Below are 21,610 nucleotides of genomic sequence, written 5' to 3' on the forward strand. Positions count from 1 at the left end.
ACCATTTTGCGTGGTGTGGGCCCAGCTCCCACTCAGAGACACACAGGACCCACGTCCATGAATAGGTTCTCCTGCAGGGAATCAGGCCTGCAATGTACCTAGGCTGTTTTGAGTCTTGCTTTTTGCTAAAAAACTCCCTCACCCAGATTTGTGGCAAACATTTACTGCAAAATAACTTTCTAAAATTCATGCTAAACCTTCCTAGGACCAATGTAACTGGTCCAATCACATTTCCTTTTTCATTTGCTAATATCCTTCATCTGTAATGTGATTAGCAGCATTGGTTCCATTGTTTTCTGTAAAAGGTAACCACCTAAAACACCCGTGCATAGTAAATGAGGACCATCCTGTAATGTGCGGAGAAACCCAATAAAGGCCGGTCATAGCAAGGGCCAAGGCTTTTGCTTCCCTTGAGAGAAAAAGTCATGCTGTCCTTTTCCCCCACTGGACTGGGTAGTCCATGTGAATGTCTCATTTCATCCATAATAACTGGAACATTGCAAGTCATTGTCTGCATCATTTGCTTTTATCAGTTTGTTTCCTGACATTATAATAATTACTGCCTCATTTTAGTTCTGATTTTTTGTAACACATAACATTTACTTATTTACTCGGTTCACATATGCATGTAGTATATGCATAGGCTTTTATATTTTATCATTTTAATGTCTTAGTCTTTTCCCTGTGTATTTGTCTGGCACATCCTTGTTCAATTTTCTGCAGTATCTGCTTTTAATCTTTACTACATTTAATGACAATTTACATTTTCAAAATTCATTTAACCTTCCAGTCCTAATTTTCTATACATATCTTTTTTCAGCCTGTTGTAATGCTTCCTTTCTTCTCATCTTGATCTTTGTGGTCACATCTTTTGTATGTTTAGGCTGCTGACTTAGAGAACAGATTTTACTCTACTTAGCTTACACGGAAATGAAGGTACTGCAGGGTGCATGGCTTATCAAACTGCCAGAATATCCGAAGAAACAAATTGCAGGTTGAAATTTTAGGACTGAGTCCTATACCCACACTGCAAAACCTAGTTGCCAGGGAGATGATACTCCCTCTTTGATGAGAAAGCTGTTTTGTAATGTGGAAGATGGTGGCTGTAGGCTCCAGAACTGTGCAGCCACAATAATAATCCAAAACCCTTGTGATCAATCACTAAAGAACCACCATCAGAAAATCACCTTGTGGAAAAAGGCAGTGAGATAGGTAGGAGTAGAGTCTACTTACCACTGTGCACAGGGGAAACACCTAGCTGATCTTCTGAGGAACAGAATGAACAGCCAACAGTATCCTAGCATATATGAAGATTTGAGACCAAAAATTGTAGAGGACATTGAAAAATCAGATGGTAAGGAGAGTGCTTCAGGACAATAAGGTCCCTGGGACCAACTTGGGGACCAGGGCATCTGCAGCTCCAAGCCTGGTACCCACCAGGGTCTGCTGAAGCTTTCTTAGGAGAGAGCCATGTCAACAGTTCCCTCCTCTGCTTGAGTAGCACCAGGAGGGACCTGGATGCTTGAAGTCACAGGGGGAGAATAGGGATGAAGTGACAAATACATAGGGGCAATGTGCACCCACTGAAATTGTGGATACCTGCTGGGGAAAGTTGGGCCATGATGGATCCTGACTCATCAGTCCTCGGGCTGGTTGGAGAGTTGGGCTGTGTGAGAGTCTGGGTGTTTGGAGCAGCAGGCTTGAGAAGGAGAAAATTTTCAAAAAGAAAAGGAGAAAAAGAGGCACTCAGTGGCTGTTTGCAGAATTCTCCTACAGCAGCAGCACCCCACCATCACCCCACTGCGCCTCCTGCGCCCCTACCCCTGTGCAGTTGTAGCAGCTGCACTCTGGCTATGGCAGCAGAGGCCACTTGCTCACACCCACAGCCCTGGGGACTGTGTGCACTTAAAACCTTGGACCAGTGGCTGTCCATCCTGCCCCAGCAGTGGAGGCTGAGTGCTCACACTCAGAGCCCTGTGGATGGCACACACCTGACCCTGAGGCCTGGTTGCTGCCCATCCCTCCCCAGTAGCAGAGGCTGAGTGCTCATACTAGTAGTCCCAGGATGCAGTGCATCTGACTCCACGGCCCAGAGGCACCAGCACCCAGCTCCTGGGCCCCTGGGGAAGCAGCAGAGGAGACAGGTGCCAGCATATGCAGTGGCAGCCACTCTGGCCCTGCTTCCCTGTAAGGCTGATTGGCTCTCTAAGAGGAAGGCAGAGATGCCCCCTCAGAGAAGAGCTGCAGGGCTCAGGGAGTCAGCAATCCTCAGAAAGACTTAACTCAGTGCGGGGGTGGGCTGAACTACCCTGAAGAGACTCTGAGAGTCCCTAGCATCTAGGACAGCAAAGAGCAAGAAGGTGGTGTGTGGGTTGCCCCTAATTGGTACAGCTCAGGGACAGAGCAACTGGTGGACTGAAGTCATATACTGATCACAGAAGGGCACTGGGGGCTGGCAGTGAACTGAGGAAGAGCTGATTGGAGGCTGGGAAATTGCAAAGAGTGTGGCTCAAGAAGGGAGAAAAGCAAAACCAATCATCCCTCAGCCTGCTGCAGCCAGGAAGAGCAGCAGAACTGGCTTGGCCTGTTTGAAACCAGCAGGAGGCTCTTTTTAAATTTTTTTTATTAAATTCATTCTTCCTTTCTTTTCTTCTTTTTTTTTATTCCTTCTTTTTTCTTTCTTTTCTTTTTTATTCTTTTTTCTTTCCTTTCTTTTTATCCCCACAAGTGAGACAATAAAACCTGGAGTTCTGAAAGGACCAGAGTAGAACCTAAAGCGGTCATCCTAACAACTGAGACAGTCAGACAAATTTCACTTTGTTACTCCAGAGAACTCACAATTTATTTTTATTTGTATTATTATTTTCATTATTCTGACATCTTTTATTTTATTAGTGTTTTGTGTTTCTCTTCTTTCTGTTTATCTTCTTTGCTTGGTTTATTAATATGCATTGTTTGCCTGGTTTCCTTTGTTTTCTCTTTCAGTATATTATTACTTTTCCATCTTTCAATTCACTTGTGTTACAATAGCACACTACTCCAGGTCTTGCACTTCCTATTCTTGTAATTCAGATCACATTGATTCTGTCATATGATTGTTGCTCCATTAATATTCTAAATAATTGCTGTTCCATACAGTTGTAAATACCACGCAGCATCCCTCTAGTATCTTAGCTCACTTCACTGTTTCTAGAACTTTATTACTATTGTGGTTAACTTTATTCTCTCACATACTACAACTATTTTTTATTCTTTACTCTCATGTTACCTCATAATCTGACCTCCCACAAGCTAACTGTTTTAGATCCAACTCACAATCCTTCCCCCCTAAGAGACTTATCTTTTTTACACCCTTTCTAAAAAGTAGCTGGTTTTGTGAAATATGATGGTTAACACTACACATATACGAAGGATCTCCTATCTCTTCTCTATGGGTTGGTACTTTAAATACTATAGAATACACTCCTGCTGACTTAAACCATTTTGCCTTCCCCCTCCAACTGATCGCAAAAAAAAAGTAAGTGGGAGCCGTGAACACCAGTATACCTTCTCCAAAAGGAAACTCACCAGCAAAGGAACCACCAACAGATAACAATGGAAGAAGGTGAAGAAGGGAGTGGAAGCCACACTAATCTCAACCTAGGACCAATCTGGAAATGCAACTAAGTGGTGCAGAAATTACCTAGAACAAACGGCAGAGCAAGAGTGAGAGAGAAGCCTCAAAACCTTGTACACACAGGATAACCAGCTTTAACACAACATGTCCACACTTGCACAAGAGAATACAAGATGTGGTGGATAGAGTGACTTTCAGTTAACCAGCTGGAGGGAAGGACCCACCAAACTAAGACTTCCAAAAAATCAAAACCCAAAGACATACAAAAAGCCAACATAAATGACAGCCCAAGACCAGCAAGCTCAGGAGATCAAGGAAACTTTACTACTGAATCTCACAGGTCTTTTACCATAGAAGTTCACACCATAAATCCAGGGAGTCAGAACAGATCAATTGAACAAACAGGCTAACAAGAAGCATCTCACAGAAATGGGAAGACAAAGAAACAATCCCCAAATCAAAGAAAAGGAGGAGGTCTCAGAAAGAGTGCTAAATGACACAGAGGAAAGTTCACTATCAGATATTGAGTTCAAAGCAATGGTTTTAAGGAAGCTCAATGAGCTCACAGAGGCTTACCAAAAACTACAGGGAAACAACAATGAACTCACTGAAATCTATATCAACATGAAAAAGGAAATAGAAACTATCAACAAGGGCAAAGAGGAAATGAAGAATACAATTTCTGACTGAAGAACAGAGTAGACAGAATCAAAAGCGGGCTAGATGAAGGAGAGGACCAGATCAGTGAGCTGGAGGACAAGGTATGAAAAAACACCCAGGACTTCCGCCAAGATGGAGGTATAGGTGGATGTGCCGTGCCTTCTCACACAACCAAGTTTAGGGACAACTAAATATTAGCAACAGAAAACACAGCCAGAACACGGAAAATTGAACTTTTCGGAAGTCCATTAACAACAAATTCTTCAGCCTGACTGGTAAGGGGCAAAACCAGCGGCTGGTGAGGGGTTGCACAGGAGGACTGGGTCAGACGGACTCAGGCGCGGAATCCAGACACGCGGAATCCAGGTGCAGGGTTGGACCTAGTGAGCGACCAAGCAAGCCACCAGGTGAGCGACTGCGGGGAAGCGGTGCTGCATGTTGACTGTGGTCGCCTATTTGTACGCAAGCGGACGGGTGAGGGAGAGGGCGGTTGGACCAGGGCCCGGTGTCCCCGCGGCAAGCGGCAGTAGAGGGCGCCCCCATTTCCCCGCTCTGACCACACCCCCACATACAGCATCACAGCCCAGCCACCTGGGAGTCCAAGGCACCTCTCCTCACACTTAAAGGGCCAGAACAGACCAAAAATGTGGCAAGTTCTCAAAGCCCCAGAGGCCATAGATCTAAGCAATGAAGAAATAGCAAAACTCACAGACGCACAGTTTAAAACACTGGTCATCAGGATCCTCACAGAACTGGTTGATTATAGCCACAAATTAAAGAAACATATGAAGGCGAAACTAATTGCAATGAATGGAATTGCACAGGAAACCGATAGCGATGAAAAGGAAACTGGGACTCAAATCAATGGAGTGCACCAGAAGAAAGCAAATAATGGCCAAACAGAAAAGAGTCAGGAAGCAAGAATTCAAAGAAATGAGGAGAGTCTTAGGAACCTCCAGGACATCTTTAAATGCTCCAACATCCAAATTATAGGGGTGCCAGAAGGGGGAAAGGCACAGCCACCAGTGGAAAAGTTATTTGAACAAATAATAAAGGAAATTTTCCCCAATCTGGCAAAGGAAATAGACTTCCAGGAAATCCAGGAAGCTCAGAGAGTACCAAAAAAGTTGGACCCAAGAAGCAACACATAATTATATTAGCCAAAATGAAAATGAAGGAGAGAATCCTAGAAGCAGCAAGAGCTAAGGGGACAGTCACCTACAAAGGAGTCTCCATCAGACTGTCAGCAGATTTCTCAAAAGAGACCTTACAGGCAAGAAGGGGCTGGAAAGAAGTATTCCAAGTCATGAAAGCCAAAGACCTACAACCAAGATTGCTCTATCCAGCAAAACTTTCATTTAGAATGGAAGGACAGATAAGGTGCTTCTCAGATAAGATCAAATTCAAGGAGTTCATCATCACCAAGCCCTTATTCTATGAAATGTTAAAGGGACTTATCTAAGAAAAAGAAGTCAAAGAAACATGAACAGTGAAAGGACAACAAACTCACAGTTATTAACAACCACACCTAAAACGAAAGCAAACTAAAAGGAAAGCTAGATCAGGAGTGGAAACATAGAAATGAAGATCTCAAGGAGGTCTTAGCAACAGGGGAGTGGGAGGAGGAGAAGGGGGGAGAAGGTACAGAAAATAAGTAGCATAGACAGTAGATAGAAAATAGATGGGGGGCAAGAATAGCATGGGAAATATAGAATCTAAAGGACTTGAGACACATGGTCATAAACTAAAGGGGGGTAATGGTGGGGATGGGGGGGTAGGGTGGAGGGGAATGAAGGGGGGAATAGAACAACTGTAACAGCATAAACAATTAAAAAAATTTAAAAAAATAAAAAAAATAAATAAAAGAAAGGCTTAAAAATGCAAAAAAAAAAAATAAAAAAAACACCCAGAAAGAGCAACAAAAGAAAGAGAGTCTCAGAAACAGTGAAGAGGGGTTAAGGGAAGTTCAGGACAATGTGAAAAAGAATAATATCCATATAATAGGAATAACAGAAGGAGAAGAAGAGCAAGGGATAGAAATCCTGTTTGAAAAGTAATGATATAAAACTTCCCTAATTTGATGAGAGAAAAAGTCACACAAATCCAGAAAACACAGAGAGTCCTAATTTAAAGAAACCCAAAGAGGACTTCAAGACACATCATAATTAAAATGGCAAAATTCCAAGGCAGAGAGAAACATGAAGGCAATAAGGGAAAAACAGAAAGTAACATACAAGGGAGACCTGATAAGACTAGCACCCGACTTCTCAATGGAAATGCTCCAAGCCTGAAGGGAACAGCAAGAAATATTCTAAGTAATGAAAACCAGAGGTCTGCAACTACGACTACTTTATTCAGCAAGGATCCCACCTAAAATGGAAGGCCAGATGAGGAGCTTCCTGGATAAAGGAAGCCTCAAAGAATATACCTCCTCCAAACCAGTTCTGCAAAAGGTGCTAACGGGTCTGCTTTAAGAATAGGAAGAAAAGCAGTGGGAGAGAGAGGCACACAGGTACCAAAAATAGCAAGGAATAAGTACCTATCAACACTAAACTTAACTGTAAATGTATTAAATGTGACAATCAAAAGACATAGAATAGTGGAATGGATAAGAGATCGTGACCCACACATATGCTGCCTATAAGAGACCAACCTCAGGACAAAAGACCCACACAGACTGAAAGTGAAGGGCTAGAAATAAATATTCCAAGCAAATGAACAGGGAAAAAAAGTCCAGGGAAGCAAGACTCGTCAAACAAAATAGAATTTTTTAAAAAGAGCCATGAAAAGAGACCCAGAAGGTCACTTCATAATAATCAAGGGACTAATCCATCAAGAAGACATAAACATTGTAAATATACATGAACCCAACATAGAAGCACCCAAATACATAACGATATTCTTGGAGGACTTCAGGAAAGATATTGATAACAAAACAATTATAGTAGGGGACTTTAAAACCCCACTGTCAAAAAAATGGACAGATCTTCCAAACAAAATATCGACAAAGATATTCTAGCATTGAACAATGCCCTAAATGAAATGGACTTAACTGATATATATATAGAGAGAGACCTACATCCTAAAGAAGCAAAATACACATTCTTTTAAAATGCACATGGAACATTTTCAGACAGAACACATGATAGGACACAAAACAAGCCTCAACAAAATCAAGAAAATTAAAATCATATCAAGCACTTTCTTTACCCACAAGGGACTAAAACTAGAAACTCCCAAGACACTCAAACTCATAGAGACTGAAGAGCATACTATTAAACAATGAATGTGTCAACAATAAGATTAAGGAAAAAATTAAAAAGTTTCTGAAAACAAATCGAAATGAACTCACAACAATTCAAAACTTACAAGACAGAGTAAAGGCAGTCCTGACAGAGAAGTTCATAGAGATATGGGGCAGTTCAGGGCTACCTAAAAAAGATAGAAGCATTGCAAATTAAAAAAAAAACCTAACCCTACTCCTATAAGAACTTGAGGGACAACAACAAAGACAGCCCAGAGCAAGTAGAAGAAAGGAAATAATCAAGATCATAGCAGAATTAAATGACATAGAGTCTAAAAGCACAATTCTAAGGATCAATGAATCCAGGAGCTGGTTATTTGAAAAGATAAACAAAATCAACAAGCCTTTAAGCAGACTCATCAAGAAAAAAAAGAGAAAGGACCAAAATAAACACAATCACAAATGAAAGAGGAGATTACAACTAATAAAACAGAAATGCAAAGGATTGTAAGAAATTACTACAAAAAACTATATGTCAAGAAATTTGAAAACCTAGGTGAAGTAAACAAATTTCTAGAAAAATAGTCTTCCAAGACTCAATGTAGAAGAAGGAGAAAGCCTGAACATATCAATAAAAGCTGATGAAATTGAAGCAATAGTCAAAAGCATACAACACAGAAAAGCCCTGGACCAGATGGTTTCACAGGAGGATTTTACAAAACATTTAAGGAAAAGCTAACCCCCACCCTTCACAGATTATTCCGAAACATCCAAGAAGGTGGAAGACTCCCAAACTCTTTTTTATGAAGTCAGCATCATCCTAATCCAAACACTAGATAAAAACATAACAAAGAAAGAAAACTTCAGGCCAATATTGCTAATGAACATAGACACTAAAATCCTTAAAAAATATTAGCAAACACATCCAGCAATATGTTAAAAAGATCATACACCATGATCAAGTGGGATTCATGCCAGGGATGCAAGGATGGTATTTGCAAATCAATAAACATAATACATCACATAAACAAAATGGAAAGCAAAAATCACATAATCATATCAATAAATGAGGAAAATGCATTTGATTAGGTACAGCAGCCATTTATGATAAAAATATTTAGCAAAGTAGAAATAGAGGGAGTTTTCCTCAACATAATAAAGGCCATATATGTGAGACCCAGAGCCAACATCATACTTCATGGGCAATAACTTAGAGGTTTCCCACTAAAATCAGGAACAGGACAAGAATGTCTGATTTTACCACTCCTATTCAACATAGTACTGGAAGTCCTAGCCACAGCAATCAGACAAGAGAAAGCAATAAAAGGCATGCAAATTGAAAGGAGAAAGTAAAACTGACATTGTCTTCAGATGACACAATAGTGTACCTAGAAAAACCTATACACTCCATGAAAAACTACTTGAGTAATAAATGAATTTGGCAAGACAGTGGGATACAAAGTCAATATCCAGAAATCAAAGGCATTTTTGTATAGTGACAATGAAACAGCAGAAGTAGAAATCAAGAAAAAAATCCCATTCCATATAGCAGAAAAAAATTGGGAATAAACCTAACCAAGGAGGTAAAAGACCTGTACTCAGAAAACTATACAATATTGAAGAAAGAAATTAAGGAATATACAAATAAATTGAAGCATATACTCTGTTCATGGATTAGAAGAATTAACATCATCAAAATATCCATAATACCCAAAGTGATTTATAGATTCAACACAATCCATATTAAGTACCAATGACATATTTTACAGATATAGAATAAACATTAAAAAATTTCTATGGAACCATAAACAACCCTGAATAGGAGCAGCAATTTTGAGAAATAAGAACAAAGTAGGAGTGATTACAACACCTGATATCAAACTGTATTACAAGGCCACTGTAATCAAACAGCCTGATACTGGCATAAAAACAAGCACATAGACCAGTGGAACAGAACAGAGAGCCCAGAAATCAACCCAACTCTCTACAGTCAATTAATATTTGACAAAGGGGGCAGTAACATAAAATGGAGTAAAGATATCCTCTTCAACAAATGGTGTTGGGAGAACTGGATAGCTATGCACACAAAAAAAATGAAACTTGAGCACCAACTTACACCATACATCAAAATAAATTCAAGGTGGATAAAAGACTTAAATATAAGCCGTGACACCATTAAAGTCCTAGAGGAAAAGATTGGAAGGAAAATCTTAGACATTCTATCAGCAACATCTTCTCTGATATGTCCCCTAAAGCAAGGGACGTAAAGAAAAGAATAAACAAATGGGACTTCATCAAATTAAAAAGCTTCTGCATGGCTAAAGAAAACATCATAAAAATGAAAATAAAACCACCTATATGGGAAAACATATTTGCCAATGATACCTTGGACAAGGGTTTGATCTCCAAAATATATAAAAAACTCAGGTGACTGCACTTCAGGAATACAAAAAACCCAATTAAAAAATGGGCAAAAATCTTGAAAAGACACTACTCTAAGAAGGACATAAAGAAGGCTCCAAGACATATGGAAAGATGCTAAACAATACCAGTCATCAGAGAGAAGCAAATTAAAACCACTATGAGATACCACTTTACACTGGTCAGAATGGCCATCATAAACAATTCAACAAACAAGTGTTGAAGAGGATGTGGAGAAAAGGGAACCCTAGTGCACTATTGGTGGGAATGCAGACTGGTGCAGCCCCTGTGGAAAACAGTATGGAATTTTCTCAGAAAACTAAAAATGGAACTGTCTTTTAACCAAGCAGTTCCACTGTTGGGATTATATCCTAAGAGCCCTGAAACACCAATCCAAAAGAACCTACACACCCCAACATTTATAGCAGCACAATTTACAATAGGCAGTTGCTGAAAGCAATCTAAGCTCCCATCAGTAAATTAGTGGATAAAAAAACTGTGGTATATTTACACAGTGAAATACTATTCAGCCAAGAGAAAAAGGAGCTTCTACCCTTTCCAACAGCATGGATGGAACTGGAGATTATTATGCTAAGTGAAATAAGCCAAACAGTGAGAGACAATACAATATAATCTCAACTTTAACAGGAACATAATCAACAAAAGAAAAAAAACAAACAAAATATAACCAGAGACACTGGAATTAAGAAGACTAACAATAACCAGAGTTGAGGAGGGAAGGGACAATGGGGGGAAGGGTTTTTAGGAACTACTATAAAGGACACATGGACAAAACCAAGGGGGAGTGTAGAAGCAAAGGAGGGAGGTGGTTTTGGCTGGGCTGGGAGTAGTGGTGGGCAGGAAATACAGACAACTGTAATTAAACAACAATGAAATAATTTTTAAAAAAGATAATAAAAAGAATAATAATTTGGCCTACACTAAAATAAAATTTTTTTAAAAGGAAAATCACTTTGCTATCTGTTCCAAACCAATACTATTCCTGTTGCAATCTGTATAGCAAAACAGTTGCCACAATCCTACCTTGACATCCATGAATTTGGTGACCAGGCACTGGGTGGGATCTTTATTAATGGTACATCAGATAAGAAATCAGATACATCTTTGATCATGATTATTAATAGAAACATAAAAATCCTGCTTTTAAATATTAAATTTTATTTATTCATTTATTTTCAAAGAGAGGGAAAAAGAGGGAAAGAAACATTGTCATGTGAGAGATACATAGATCTATTACCTCTCACATGCCCCTAACTGGAGAACTGGGCTGCAACCCATGCATGAGCCCTGACTGGGAATGGAACTAATGACCTTTCACTTCGCAGGCCAGCACTCAACTCACTGAGCCACACCAGCCAGGCTAAACTGCAGATTCTTTTTTAAAAAATATTTTAAATTGATTATGCTATTACAGTTTTCACAATTTTCCTTCTCCGTTTATGCCCCCTTTAACCTGCCCTCCAACCTTCCAGCATCCCCACCCCCTTAGTTCAAGTCCATGGGTTATACATACAAGTTCTTTGAGTCCTCTGTTTTCTATACCACTTTTTTACCTTTGCCTGTCTATTTTATGCCTAATTATGCTTCTTCTTCCCTGTACCTTTCTCTCTTCCTCCTCCCCAGCATTTCTCTCTTCCTCCTCCCCACTGAACTCCATTTGTGTGATGTCCATTTCTCTGACTCTGTTCCTGTTCTGGTTGTTTGCTTAGTTTTTGTTTTCATTGTTCATCTTTTCTTTTAGGTTCATTTGTTAGTAGTTGTGAGTTTGTTGTCATTTTACTGTTCATATTTTTGACATTATTTTTCTTAGATAAATCCCTTTAACATTTCATATAATGATGCCGTGGTGATGATGAACTCCTTGAACTTGACCTTATCTGGGGAGCACTTTATCTGCCCTTCCATTCTAAATGAAAGCTTTTCTGGATAGAGTAATCTTGGATGTAGGTCCTTGCCTTTCATGACTTGGAATACTTCTTTCCAGCCCCTTCTTTACTGTAAAATTTCTTTTGAGAAATCAGATGATAGCCTTATGGGCACTCTTTTGTAGGTAACTGTCTCCTTTTATCTTGCTGCTTTTAGGATTTTTTCTTTGTCTTTAATCTTGGGTAACTTAATGATGATGTGCCTTGATGTGTTCATTTTGGGTCCAACTTATTTGGGACTCTCTGCGCTTCCTGGACTTCCTGGAAGTCTATTTCCTTCCCCAGATTGGGGAAGTTTTCCTTCATTGTTTGTTCAAATAAGTTTTCAATTTCTTGCTGTTGTTCTTGCCCTTCTGGAACCCCTATAATTCAGATGCTGGAATGTTTCAGGTTGTCCCAGAGGATCCTTTCTCTTTTCCTTTTTTTAATTCTTGTTTCTTCTTTCTGATCTAGTTGGATGTTTATTTCTTTCTTTTGTTCCAAATTGTTGCTTTGAATCTCAGTTTCCTTCTTGTCCCTATTGGTTCCCTGAATATTTTGCTTTATTTCATTTTGGGTATCTTTAATTTGTTCTTTCATTTTTTTGACCAAGGTCAATCAGATAGGTTGAGTATTCTGTGAGAATTTAGATTACCAGGGCTTTAAATTCTCCATCATATAGGTCGGCAATCTCATCACTTAGTTCTGAGGTTTTGCTGTGTTCTTTCATTTGGGCCATATTTCTTTGTCTTGGCACACCTGATAAGTTGTAAGGGACAGGGCCTTAGGTATTCACCTGGGCAGGGTAATCCTCTTTGCTGCCCTGCCTGTGGGGGAGAGGCCAAAAAGGGAAGAGCACAGCTTGCCTGCTTGTCTCAAGTGCACTTTCCAACAGACTCTTGTGTCAAACTAGAAGTATCTCCCACCGCAGCAACCTCAGCTTTAGCCCACAGTTAACTCTGAGTCTCAGTTTTCCCCTCAAATCAGTCCCTCCCGCGCAGTTCTGCTGAGCTGGGCAGTCAGCCCCATCCCTCAGCCACCTCACTGTGTTTCTCCGAGTTGGCCCTAGCAGTCTGCATTACTGGTTGTTCTGCATGGCTGGTTGTTCTGGTTGATTTTTTCTTAAATTTCTTGGTTGTTGGCGTTCCATGAAGTTTGATTCTCTGGCACTTTCGGTTGTTTATTGATTTTAGATTGGTTGTTATCCTTCTTTTGGTTGTTTAAGGAAGCAAAGGGCTTCTACCTATGCCTCCATTTTGGCCAGAAGCTCAGAAACAGAAGAATCTTTTGTTTCACTACTACTTTCAAGATTTCATCAGACTGTATCTGACATCCAGGCTGTAGCAAGATCTTGAAAAAGTGTGTGTGTGTGTGTGTGTGTGTGTGTGTGTGTATTTTTCTAGCATCTTCAATATTGGATGCTGCCTTGAGAGGCATCTAGATGGATGCTGAGTACCAAGCCATCATATCTACCTCAATTTACTGCCTTAAATACTCAACTTCATTGAAATCCTTTTTTCCAATATAATCTTTCAGATGGCAGCAATATAACAGCAATAAAGCAGTTTTTAATAATACCTGCAATGATGCAGTTTTCAATATACAAATAAAAATGCTTTTATCTATAAGAAAAGAGATCTAAAATCCCATTAGTTATCACATTTACAAGTCAGTGATGTTTATTTCTTCTTTTGTTCAATTATAGCCTCAACTTCATATTTCTTAACTTATGGACAAAATTACAAAGTAAACTAACACTAACATCCCACATGTAAAATGACAGGAGAAAATTATGAGTAAAATAAGTTGTTTATTAGAAATGCTATAGAGGTAAGTACACATGGAAGACAATGTGCATACCTATTTTAGTACTTACCTTTGTAATTGATCACAAGGTCATAATTATTATTTATAACCTCATTCCTTTCATAACCCTTCCCCAGGATTTTTTTGGCAGCATATGAAATGAGTTGAGATTTTTTACCTGATGAAGTGACTCAAATCTTTACAACTGTGGTTTCTAAGCCTTTATTGAAACTGTGTGTTATCCTATTAAATCGTTTCGTGGAACATGACAGATTTGTTCTATGTTCTAGAGTATTTCCTGAGTAGTAAACATGCTTCTTCATAACCCACATGAAAACAACAACCCTATTTCCCCTTAATTTTTAGGATCAATAACTCCAGAAAACACAAAAATTCTCTCTCTGTATGTCAGTCTAATAGCACAAGTAGCTCGATACTGAAAGGTGGCAGGTTCAACTTTCAATTAAAAAGCTGTTGATGTATCCCTGGCTGTGGGAGTGACTTTGCTCTCAAGTCCCCCTGTCTGCCACAGATGAAAGTAAACACTACCAAGACATTATCTGCTTGGGGAGGAGAGTGGCCAATTTCTCAGAGGAAAAAGGGCAGGAGTCCCTTCCTCCAGAAGATTTTATTGGGCTGTAATACACAGAAATACAGGGTGGCAAGGATCAAACAGTAGATAACATTTCAAAGAAGGGCTTAGTCTGAGTCAGTGTCTGTCAGGAAAGGGGGTTTGCAGAAACTTTGGGAGACATACTCATTTCCTGCTTGGACACTTAACGTATGAATGAAAGTACTCTTAACAAAGCAGGTTTCACAGGATTTTTTGGAATTTTTTTCTCATGGCAGATTTCTCCCAGGATACTGCTCTAGCAAGGCAAGGACCTGCACCCTTCCCCATCAGGTTTTCAGACTTATGTGGATTAGAGCCAGGAAGCACTTCTCCCAGAGGACATTGGGACTCGGGCTATGTCACATTCATTTTAATGAATTAACATCATCAAAATTTCCATACCGCCCAAAGCAATTTACAGATTCAATGCAATACCTATTAAAGTACCAATGGCAGATATAGAACAAACACTTCAAAAATTTATATGGAACCATAAACGACCCCAAATAGCTGCTGCAATTTTGAGAAAGAAGAGCAAAATAGGAGGGGTCATAATATAGATAACCAAACTGTATTGCAAGGCCACTATAATCAAAGCAGTCCAATATTGGCATAAAACCAGACACATGGACCAGTGGAACAGAACAGAGAGTACAGAAATAAACCCAAGCAATCTATAACTTAAATGTGATTCCTGTCAAAATACTAATGTGTTTATTCAAAGAACTAGAATAAATAATTAAAACATTTGTATGGACACAAAAACCATAAAGTGACAACAATCTTAAAAAAGAACAAAGTGGGAAGTATTACACAACCTAGTATCAAACTGTATTACAAAGCTATACTAATCAGAACAATGTGGCACTGGCATAAATACAGACACACAGATCAATGAAACCAAATAGACAGCCAAGAATTAAACCCACACCTACATGTTCAATTATTCTATGACAAAGGTTGCAAAAATATACAACAGGGTAAAGACACACTAATCAATAAATGGTGATGGGAAAAATGAGCAGATGCATGCAAAAAATAGAACTAGGTCGCTCCCTTATATCAAAATGTATTAAAGACTTAAATGAAAAACTCAAAACCATAAAACTCCTAAAAGAAATATAGGCGCTAAAATCTTGAATTTCTGTCAGCAATTTTTTCCTGATATAACTCTTTGGGCAAGAAACAAAAAAAATAAAAATTGGGACTATATTAAACTAAAAGGATTTTGCACAGCAAAGGAAATCATCAGCAAAAGGAAAGACAACCTACTGATTGGGGGAAGATATTTACCAATACATCCCATAAGGATTTAATATCCAAAATCTATAAAGACCTCATGGGACTCAGTACCAAAATTCAAACACTTCAATTAAAAATGAGCAGAGGATGTGAATAGACACTTATCCAAAGAGGACATACAGATGCTCAGTAGGCACATGAAAAGATGCTCCACATCACTAATCATCAGAAAATGCAAATTAAAATCACAAGGAAATATCTTCTTTCACTTTTCAGAATGGCTATCATCAATAACAAGAAGCAACAAGTGCTGGCAAGGATTGGAAAAAGGGAAACCTGTACAATGCTGATGGTAATTCAGATTGGTGCAGCCACTATGAAAAACAATAAAAAAATCCTCAAAAATTAAAAATGGAATTGCCTCATGATCTAGTGATTCTACCACTGAGTATATATCTAAAGAAGTAAAAATATGAATCTAATTTGAAGGAATATATGCACTTCTATAGTCATTGTAGCCTTATTTACAGCAGTCAAGATATGGTAGCAACCAAGATGCCCACCAGTAGATGACTAATTAAAGAAGAAGTGGTACATATATACAATGGAATATTATTTGACCATAAACATAATTGAAAAACAAATGGGATTTTACCTTCTGCAACAGCATGAATGGACCCAGGGAGTATTGTGCTAAGTATAATAAGTCAGTTGGAAATGTATAAATACCATATGATTTCACTTATATGTGGAATCTATAGAACAAAATAAATGAACAAACAAACCTGAAACAGATTCATAGATACAGAGAACAGACTGATGGTTGTGAGAGGTTACATGAGTTGAGGGACTACCTGGAAAAACTGAAGGATTAAAAAGTATGAATTAGTAGTTTCAAAACAGTCATGGGGATGTGAAGTACAGCATATGGATTTTGGTCAATAATATTGTAACAACTGGTGTATTGTACTAGGTGGGTATTAGAAATATTAGGGGGACACTGTAAAGAATTAGTCTAAACACTATGCTGCATACCTGAAATTACTACAAAATAACATTGAATGTAAACTGTGGTTGAAAATAAAATTAAAATATGTCAAGTGCACTCACTAATCTTTACACAAACCTTCATTTCCATATTGGGGATGTCCAATATAATCAATCTGTCCCAATTGCTGACTGGGTCATCTTGATAATGCTTCTGTAGTTTGATGAGTCCCACAACCAGCAACAGAGATTCAAGCTTTCCATTAATGATGGTGATAATTTAAGTAATTCTTTGCCACTATATGTTTGCCATCAAAAGCTAACAAGATCATTGCTGCATTCAAATGCAACTAGTTTAAGAAACCAATCCCATACTGCCATTTTTTCAGAGTTTGCTCTACAAGTGATGTGTTCCTCATGGTAAAGGGTGGAGAATGGAGTAGCACTTCAGGTAGTTAAAGGCAAAGAGCTATAGTATAAGGTCTCATGTAGTTCACGGAACTGTTAAAGAAAATAAACACACCACACTCTGCCTCTAAACATCTACAAAAATATATACCAGACACTAGACACTGTCTATTAATGCTATTGTCAATATATATCATGGACTTGGCTTCAGCAGAATTGAAGCAACTGCCACATTTTTTACTTACAGCTTAAATACTTATTCAGAATTTAAGCTGTAAAAGAGTCTAGGGAATATTGTTTACAGCTTTCTAGGCACCACAAATGAGTTGGGAATGAAAATAGAATGCCAATTAATTCTTTTTATGTAGTTCCTTGTTCATTTTTCACTTGGTTGAGTGATCAGTAGATTGATTCATTCATTCCACAACAATCCTCGGTACCTAACATTTCATTTATTTTACTGGAAGTTTATTTTAGAAATATTTTTTGTATTATACTATGTTTTTAATTTTATATTTTTATTGAGTTTGTTGGGGTGACATAGTTTAATAAAATTATATAGGTTTCAGGTATATAATTCCATAATACATCATTTATATATTATACAAAGATTTTTAAATAACTTTTAATTTTTCAATTACAGTTAACAAAAATTTTTTTGGTGGCATGGACTTTGTTTCAGTTCATAGCACCCCCATAGTAGGAGATCAACTAATGCTTAGTTTTATTGAATTTTTCAAATAAATACTATCAAACGCTTACTTCTACTTTCTCTAGATTAAAAAAATAAGAGTAAACATTTTGAATGCATACTTTCTTTCATATTACAGAATTTCTTGACAATTTTCACTTAGATTTTTATTTGTTAACTTATTCTTGAGAGAAGAGAGATAAATCCAGCTGGCAGTCTGCCAATAAACATAGCTTATTCTTTTGGGTCCCCACATGACTTTCACAGTTGTTCTTAGATTTCTGCTGTGAAATATTCAATGGGGAGGCTGATGAATGCAAACATACATTAGTAGTATAAAAACCTCACTTCCAGAAAGAAGTGAAGGGCAAGCTTAAATACAGAACTTTTCAGAAGAGGAAGTAGTCCTTTGTGCAGTTTCTTCTTTATTTGATGAAGCTGGTAGACCAGGATGAAGTGCTCTGGTCTTTCTGTCCAATCTACAGAGTCAGGGATATTGTGAGGCTATTCTTTCATGGGCATCCCATACTTTGTTTACTACATCTGGCAAACCTAATAGAAGGAGATTTTCTTTATAAAAAGAATGACTGTATTCCTCAATAACTATTAAGTAGCCCAAATGGAGATCAGTGACTACTAGGAAAAAAATATGAACAATTCCAAGACATGAAGTTTGAAACATTGCACATAAAGAGATGGAAATAATTATAGTCATTACATTCCAAATAATCAGTGACAGAAAAGCAAATGTAAAATCATAATTAATGGAGCTATTTTTTTAAGGAGTTATGTCACTATTTGCATAAGAGCCAAATACCAAAAGATTATTTTAATGGTATGATGTTAAATTCTTTTTTTTTAAATTTTTAATTGATTATGCTGTTATAGTTGTTCTATTCCCCCCTTCATTCTCCTCCACCCTACCCCCGTCCCCACCATTACCCCCCTTTAGTTTTTGACCGTGTGTCTCAAGTTCTTTAGATTCTATATTTCCCATGCTATTCTTGCCCCCCATCTAATTTCTATCTACTGTCTATGCTACTTATTTTCTGTACCTTCTCCCCCCTTCTCCTCCTCCCACTCCCCTGTTGCTAACCCTCCTTGAGATCTTCATTTCTATGTTTCCACTCCTGATCTAGCTGTCCTTTTAGTTTGCTTTTATTTTAGGTGTGGTTGTTAATAACTGTGAGTTTGTTGTCCTTTCACTGTTCATGTTTCTTTGACTTCTTTTTCTTAGATAAGTCCCTTTAACATTTCATAGAATAAGGGCTTGGTGATGATGAACTTCTTGAATTTGATCTTATCTGAGAAGCACTTTATCTGTCCTTCCATTCTAAATGAAAGTTTTGCTGGATAGAGCAATCTTGGTTGTAGGTCTTCGGATTTCATGACTTGGAATACCTCTTTCCAGCCCCTTCTTGCCTGTAAGATCTCTTTTGAGAAATCTGCTGACAGTCTGATGGGGACTCCTTTGTAGGTGACTGTCCCCTTAGCTCTTGCTGCTTCTAGGATTCTCTCCTTCATTTTCATTTTGGCTAATATAATTATGATGTGCCTTGGTGTGTTGCTTCTTGGGTCCAACTTCTTTGGGACTCTCTGAGCTTCCTGGATTTCCTGGCAGTCTATTTCCTTTGCCAGATTGGTGAAATTCTCCTTTATTGTTTGTTCAAAGAAGTTTTCCACTGGTGGCTGTGCCTTTCTCCCTTCTGGTATCCCTATAATTCGGATGTTGGAATGTTTAAAGATGTCCTGGAGATTCCTAAGACTCTCCTCATTTTTTGAATTATTGCTTCTTCACTCTTTTCTGTTTGGCCATTATTTGCTTTCTTCTGGTCCACTCCATTGATTTGAGTCCCAGTTTCCTTTTCATCGCTATTGGTTTCCTGTGCAATTCCATTCATTGCAATTAGTTTCGCCTTCATATATTTGTCTAATTTGTAGCTATAATCAACCAGTTCTGTGAGGATCCTGATCACCAGTGTTTTAAACTGTGCATCTGAGACTTTGCTATTTCTTCATCGCTTAGATTTATAGGGTCTGGGGCTTTGAGATCTTCTTGAGACATTTTTGATCTGTTCGCGCCCTTTAAGTGTGAGGAGCAGAGCCTTGGACTCCCAGGTGGCTGGGTTGTGATGCTGTATGTGGGGGCATGGTCAGAGCGCGAAAATGGCGGCACCCTCTGCTGTTTCTTGCCACTGGGTGAGGAGCAGAGCCTTAGGTGGTTCACCAGGGCTGGGCCACTTAGGTTGCTGGGTTATGACGCTGTATGTGGAGGTGGGGTCAGAGCAGGGAAACTGCGGCACCCTCCCTGCCGCTTGCCTCGGGGACCTGCTGGGCCCCAGTCCAATTGCCCACTCCCTCACTTGTCTATCCGCGCACAAATGCACAACCACAGTCAACCCGCAGCCCTACGCCCTCGCTGTTTCCCGGTGGTTGCTGGCTTGGTCGCTCACTGGGTCACTCACTAGGTCCAACCCTGCACCTGGATTTCGTGCACCTGAGTCCATCTGACCGAGTTTTCCTGTGCAATCCCACTCCACCAGCTGCTGGTTTCTCCCCTTACCAGTCAGACTGAAGAATTTGTTAACAGACTTCGGAAAAGTTCAATTTTCTGTGTTCTGGCTGAGTTTTCTGTTGCTAATATTTAGTTGTCTCTAAACTTGGTTGTGTGAGAAGGCATGGATATCCACCTATGCCTCCATTTTGGCAGAAGTCTGATGTTAAATTCTTGATTAGTTAAAAAACTCATGGGATGAACAGAATCAAACCAAAGTATAAAACCAAAAAGCAGGTTAGCTGAAAAATACTTTCTCCTGGTTCTTTGGATTCATCCCTTCAGAAAAAGACAGTTTCAAGAAAGAGTAGTCTGTAGGTCTTCCATTAGTTTGCACAGGTCTTGTTGCCTTTTTACATTAGAACAAGTTTTTTGGTGTAATGGCTGACACTTTGTGCTCTCTAGTGTATGAAGTAAGATTGTAGGGATGATGAATAACTCCTTTGGTGTCTAATAAAACATTTTCTACAGTAGATCTCAAGTGGTGGAGGTTTATACTATGGCTGAGGCATTCTGAGATATATTGTTTCTTTTTTACACATTGGCTCTAGTTCCTGAGTCTCATGGCTGTTTATTAGTTATTAATATAATAATAATTACAAAATTGAAGTTCAGAATTTTCTTCTTAATTGCCACTGCTTTCTAAGATAAATTCTTTCACTATTCAGTACCTAGAAAAGCCCAGAAAAGATATATTTATAATTTATTACTAGAAAATGTGACAGCTACCACATTCAACCTTTTAATTTGTGGAATGTTGGTTTACAAATATATAATTTAGATGGAAGGTCAACAAACTTTCTTTCAATGGTCAGATAAATAGTTTAGAGTTTGTAGGCCTTTTAGTCTCTACTGCAGTTCCTTTGTTCTGCCATTGTAGGGGCATGCAGCCACAAACAATACGTGAATGAATGGCCATTGCTGTGCTTCAATAAAAGTGCATTTGCAAACACCAGAACCATGATTGTGGACCTCAGTTTACCAACCTGTACTAAGGGACCTTGAACAATATAATACAATTTTTATGTAATAAAGTAATAACTTGATTTTTGCCTTTTGCATTAAAATGTTAAAGGGGCACTATTTTATTTCTTACTTTTCTGAAGTATATGGTACATAATTCCTATACCCTTATTATGCATGTGTGCTGTGTATATGTATAAACTCTAAATTATATTTAAGCTTTTACAAATGAATTTTTGGAATCAAAAGAAATATTTTATAAATATGCTTTCTAATATCATAACTATTTTAGCTCAAGAACTCATCTCTGTATAGGCAGAAGAGTAATGAAAAATATATAACTTTTCAAATGGATGGTAGTCCAATTCCATACACCTGACACATGAATATTTCAGACCCTCAATAGAAGTATTATATGCTAAAGAACAAAATAGGTATCTTCAGGCTGTTTTTCATAATTTTTCTAATTCATTGTTTTAA

This window comes from Artibeus jamaicensis, unplaced genomic scaffold, assembly GCF_021234435.1.
Source record: "Artibeus jamaicensis isolate MK-2021 breed Jamaican fruit bat unplaced genomic scaffold, CSHL_Jam_final contig_311, whole genome shotgun sequence".
In the NCBI taxonomy this organism is placed as follows: domain Eukaryota; kingdom Metazoa; phylum Chordata; class Mammalia; order Chiroptera; family Phyllostomidae; genus Artibeus; species Artibeus jamaicensis.